The sequence below is a fragment of the Bactrocera latifrons genome, unplaced genomic scaffold (genome assembly GCF_001853355.1).
Source record: "Bactrocera latifrons isolate USDA-ARS-PBARC rearing strain unplaced genomic scaffold, ASM185335v1 scaffold_3, whole genome shotgun sequence".
Lineage (NCBI taxonomy): Eukaryota > Metazoa > Arthropoda > Insecta > Diptera > Tephritidae > Bactrocera > Bactrocera latifrons.
In genome coordinates, this window is record NW_017536629.1 from 4,134,724 (window position 1) to 4,140,126 (window position 5,403).

General features: G+C 35.9%; 1 protein-coding gene across 2 annotated transcripts in view; it reads left to right on the forward strand.

Annotated features, from left to right (window-relative positions):
- LOC108970479 (elongation of very long chain fatty acids protein AAEL008004) overlaps nt 1–5,403 on the forward strand; it is a 40,390-nt gene that overhangs the window by 15,036 nt on the left and 19,951 nt on the right. Inside the window, exon 1 of one of the 2 annotated variants that reach the window (XM_018935899.1) lies at nt 3,889–3,964. The exons of the other annotated variant lie outside the window; for it this stretch is intronic. The gene's annotated coding sequence lies outside the window, so the exon portion shown is untranslated. Of the gene's footprint in view, nt 1–3,888; nt 3,965–5,403 lie in introns of those variants that run through there. 2 annotated transcript variants of the gene reach the window in all.

Below are 5,403 nucleotides of genomic sequence, written 5' to 3' on the forward strand. Positions count from 1 at the left end.
TTATGTTATTATTGTTCCTGCTGTTTTTAGTATTGTTGTTGTTGTTTAACTTTTTGCTAGTCAGCTCATATAGAACCCATTAAAAAGCCATTCATTCAAAAGTGTTCACACAGTTAAATCTGTGCTCAATATGAATTGTTGTTGTTGTTTAAAACCACCCTCAGAAAAAGCTGCGCAAATTCTACAAACGCACATACACACTCATCCCCTCATGAGCATCAAAATTTCGAAATCATGCTTGTGGCTTTTTTGCTCTCTTTCTTCATTCACAAGCGCCGCTATGTGTGAATGTGTGTCCATATGTGTGTGTGTATTTCATGAATCTCGCTTTCAATCTTGACTTATCCACTTAAACACTTGTAATTACATTGACGCTTTGACCCTTTTTGTCTAACAACCATTGTTGTCGTCACGCCCGCCAGACTTTTTTTTGTTTTGTTTTTGGACATCTTCGAGTGGCTGCGGTTGTGTGCGTGTGTGTGAGTGCCTGTAATTTATCTGGCATCTTGACCGTGAAATATAATTTTACCAAAACGAACGTGTTTCTATTTTATGCGCATCATTTGTTTATTTACTAATTTTAWTTTATTTTATTTATTTTTTCTATGAATGTGTGTATATGTGTATGTATTTTATTGTTTTTTGCCTGCAATGTTGTTGATTGCCCAATTTCTGCCACGGCGTTCATAAAAACTTAATTTCAATACATAAATTTTTGCATTGAAATTTGTACGTGAAATTTGGCGGTGACTTTGACCGCTTTTTGTGTTTCGAACATAATTTAGGATCATTATTTTCGTCTGTTACAAATAACACATCAGCAATTACAACACACTTCAATGCATAATAAGCAATAATATGCGTATTTTTTTCGAAAATATATTCGAAATTAAAATTCTAAAATAATTTCTGAATATACGTTTTATTTACTTATAAAAAATTATTTAAATAATAATTTATTTTTAAATAAAAAAAATTTAAAATTATGTATATATTTTATATTCGTGAAAAAATCTGTTTTGTAAGTAATTATTCACCTTTCTTTCCAGTTAAAATAAAAATGTACTTTTTGATTTTGTTTACTTAAAGTCATTGAGGCTAATAACAAATAAGTGTCAAATTTCTTACATATTTGTTTTCTAAGAATATGCTATTAATTTCAAAAAGGTGCGTACACAAATATATCTATTGTATATACATAGTAATGTATGTATGTACATATGCATGTGGGACTCAGTGCTGGCCTTAGTCTAACATACTATAAATATGTTTAAGTAATAAGAAACTTACAATTTTCCAGACAGCCATGTTAAGGTTATGAATTCCCTTTTCTCCTAAATTTAAAAATACTCGGCCTACCATAGTAAAACACATTTTATTGGCAAAAAAGTTTTTTTTTTATATATTTTTTTTTTTTGGTTGTTCAACATACATAGTTCCCTTCAAGGGTGATACACTTTTCGAAACCATTTTGCAGTAAGATTTATTCTTGGCTTTAAAATAGACCTCAGTTTCGGCGATCACCTCTTCATTCGACGATAATTTGTTTACAGCGAGCATTGTTTTGAGATCTGCGCACAGGAAATAGTGGCTACGGACCAGATCTGGAGACTATCGTAGATATGGAGGCTGGGAATCTTACAAAGCGCCATCTGAAAAAGCTGTATGGAAGAAGATGAGTTGGAAACAACTCAATACTTCCTTCCTTGCCGACCGTTGCCTTTTTCCACCCTTTGGAGCAGGTTCAACGAAACGAGTCCAAACAGCTCACAATCAAAACATTTAAACAGGAATCTACAACCGGCACTTCACAAACCACTTTTATGCAGGAAACCCGCCGCATTGGATGATGCTGACATCTAACTTTGTACAAAAACAAAACAGTGATTTTTAGCAATGGCACGCAAATTCAGCGAGCGTGTTTGATTGAGCAGCCACTAAAGTAATACACACATACATGCATATACATATATACAGTTATATTCGCAAAGTACAAAGTCCAATGGAACAATTTTTGCCACCGCAATTGCTTTTATTGTATTTATTGTAGCGCTTGCAATTTTGCGCTGTCACTCTTACGGCCGTTTGCCCCTCCGTTGTTAGTGTGGTCGCGGCATAACATTTCTCTAGCCGCCACTGAGGCATTGCTGCTCGTAAGTTCGCAACGCAAAACCGGCTGTTGGGTGAGCTTAGTTTCGGTTGTTGCGTTGATTGCTTGATTTCTTGGCATTTCTTTGGCTATTTGCTCTCTATTAGCTCGCTGTTTGTGGCTTTGAAGTGTCTACTCATTGACGCGCGTTTGTATTGTCGGCATTTTTGTGCCACTTTTATTCGCTCTGCGCGTGGTGTTACTTACTATTTTGCGTTTCGCTGAGCTGGTGATTGACTTACGCGCACCAACACACACAAACGCACATACATATGTATATATAAATAAATATAGACAGCAGAAGACTAGAAAGTGCAGCCAACCCTGCCACACACACACACACACTTACTTACTTATAGTTATACTGCTTACCACTACATTTGTAGCGTGTGTAATGCCAATGAAATGCAAATTTGCTTTGCTTCCTATTTCCGCCATTGCAGACGCTTGGCTTCAGCAGTTGACAGTTTGGTGCTCATCAACGCGGCGTTGGTCGGCGCGCATGCGTAATTCATTTGCATACATTCCTTTATTGTAATTTATATAGAAGCTCAGTCTGTCAGCGCATATAACGGTAAAGCACCTTTTCGAAATATCCAGTGACCGACAATGCACGTAACCAAAAGCTCAGTCTATTAGCCAGCCAAATTAAGTGCGCCAGGTCGATCGGTCGATCGGTCGATGGGTCTCGCGCCATAAAGCTACGCAATGAAATATTTTGCTCGCGTAATACTTTTCGTGTCTTGCCGCTACTCCGTGCAACCAACACAGTCAATCACACACATTTATAGCTTGGCCGATCGTCTTTCATTCTGCGCATACCAAAGCGAACAGGTTGTTGAGAAGGTTCGAGTCGTTTTGATTTCTTTTTGTATATCATTTATTAATACTTCAATTCGTGGTTGTTGTTCATATTTTTGTTTTACATTGTTGTAGCAATATTTGTGTCGAAGGCTTTGGTTCACACAAACTTATGTATACGTATGAAGCTAATAATGAGAGCAACAACAATTCACGCACCAAAGAAAGCGAAAGCGGGTCAGCGCGCTTGTCTTATTGTACCTGATAAAGCAGCACTGATAGCGAGTACACAGCTTTGCGCTCGCGTCTAGCTCATTAAACCAGTTGTTGCTTTGCAAATTCCTGCCTTTTCTTTATTACTTTTTTTACTCGTCAAGCTTGCTCTGGACCAGCTCTGGAGCGTGTGCCACTTTCGGCTGTATTGTTACATCAGTTTTGCAGCCGCTGCACACAAACACTCATACGCACATTTGATTTAAGTCCGTCGCAAGACGACGCGGCCGTGTCGTATCGTCACACCTGTTGTGTCACAGACATTTGTGCATATGTACGTCTTTTACTCGCCCGATTGTTACTTATTAGTCGGCAGCAATTCCTAGCGTTCATCAGCGATGTGTATTTGTGTGTACCGCCAGCTGGTCCCCAGCTAGGCAGTCCACAAACGACGTCATTGCCTATTGCTCGCGCCACCAGCCGTTGTGCCACCATAGTAGGCGTCATCTGTATTCTTTTTGATTGCTATCAGCATTTCTTGTGTGTGTGTTCTGTCATTTCTTTCTCGTTTCTCGGTTCGCTTTCGCTGTCATTTACACTCGCCCATACATACAGACATACATAGATTCGCAAAATGAAATCTCAACTGACTTTTGTTTACACTGTGGCCATCATTCGCGCCGCAGTTTCTTTGCAATCGGTTTCGGGCGCAGACCTAACTCGTCGTCGCATTTCGTCGCCATTCGGTGCATTCCTTCGCAAAGCACACGCGCTGCAGTACGCCTTCACAAAGTATTTCTGGTATTTGGGGCAATTGCATTTATATCAACTGGTGTTGTTATTATTATTACGCGTTTGTTGTTGTTGTGTTTGTTATGTGTTTGCTGTTGTTATTATTACGCATTTGTTGCTGTATTTGTTACGCGTTTGTTTTTTTTTTTATTACACGTTTGTTGTTTGTTTTTCTTTGAGTTTATTTTTTGGTATTTTTATGCGTGTGTTGTTGTTATTACGCATAAATTGTTGTTATTGCCGCCATCACTGGCATTCATCTCGGTAAAATTGCATGCATTTACGTGCACTGACATGCATACAGCGCATTCGCCATTCACTCAATCGTCGTGCATTGTCATTACTTATCAGTAAAGTGCTATAAAAATACATACATATGTACATATGTATGTACATACGAGCATATTATTTAATATAAGTATTTTGTGCTTTCCTGTGTTAATAGCGAGCGACAATCATCGCTTATATGCATTCTCTTATGTATTTGTTGTATGACTCATGTTATCAATAATTCGGCCGGCATTGTGGTTATTGCCGTTTTTGCCAATTTTATCGCGTCTTATCAGTCAGTTTGGTTCATTTTTTTGTGTTTTCCGCTTCAAGTTTATTACTCGCTGTAATCTCGACATTTTTGGAATGACATTATTGTTCGCTATTCCGTTTTAGAAGAGGGTATATACATATGCATACATAAGTAATTCATCACTTCTTGAATTTGTATAAATTATATTAGGTTGTGGACACCTGTGTTTTGCATAATTGAAAAAATGTTCTTATTATGACAAATATACATACATACATAAAATTTTAAGAACAAAAGCTCATGCATATGTAATTAATCACCTTTTAGGGACTTTTCCAAATTATTTTATTTCCTAAACATTCATTTGCAAGAAAAACGTTTTTCGTGATTTTTTTTTACAGAATAGACATTAATAAATAAATAAAAAATACTGTCAATTGACAAAGTTTTATGTTTGTTCTTTAATAAACGCGATTCATTCTGGAAAAAATTATGATTTCCTTGATCGAATGAGTTTCCTGCTTAAATTATCTCACAAAAAAAAAAAAGAAAAAAACTTTACGACAGTTGAATACTGGTAATGATAGCATAATTAGTCAAAATTTTTACTTTTGGCCAATTGTCGACTTCTCAAAAAATAAAAATTCCTTTTGGTGAAAAATTAACATTCCAGCAAGATATAAAAATAGAAATTTTTTAGTTCAAAATATACAACCAATATGAAAAAAAAAAATCATAAAAGAAAGAAAATTCAAATTGAACATGTCAAGGGCATTTATGATATTATTATAAAATACGATTAATTGTTAAAAGGAAATAAATGTTATAAAAATATTTTAAAAGTAAATGTATACAGTGAACGATATTATTTTGATTGAAATCTATCTTTTTATTTCATTTTTTGTTTGTTTTAAATATGTGTTTT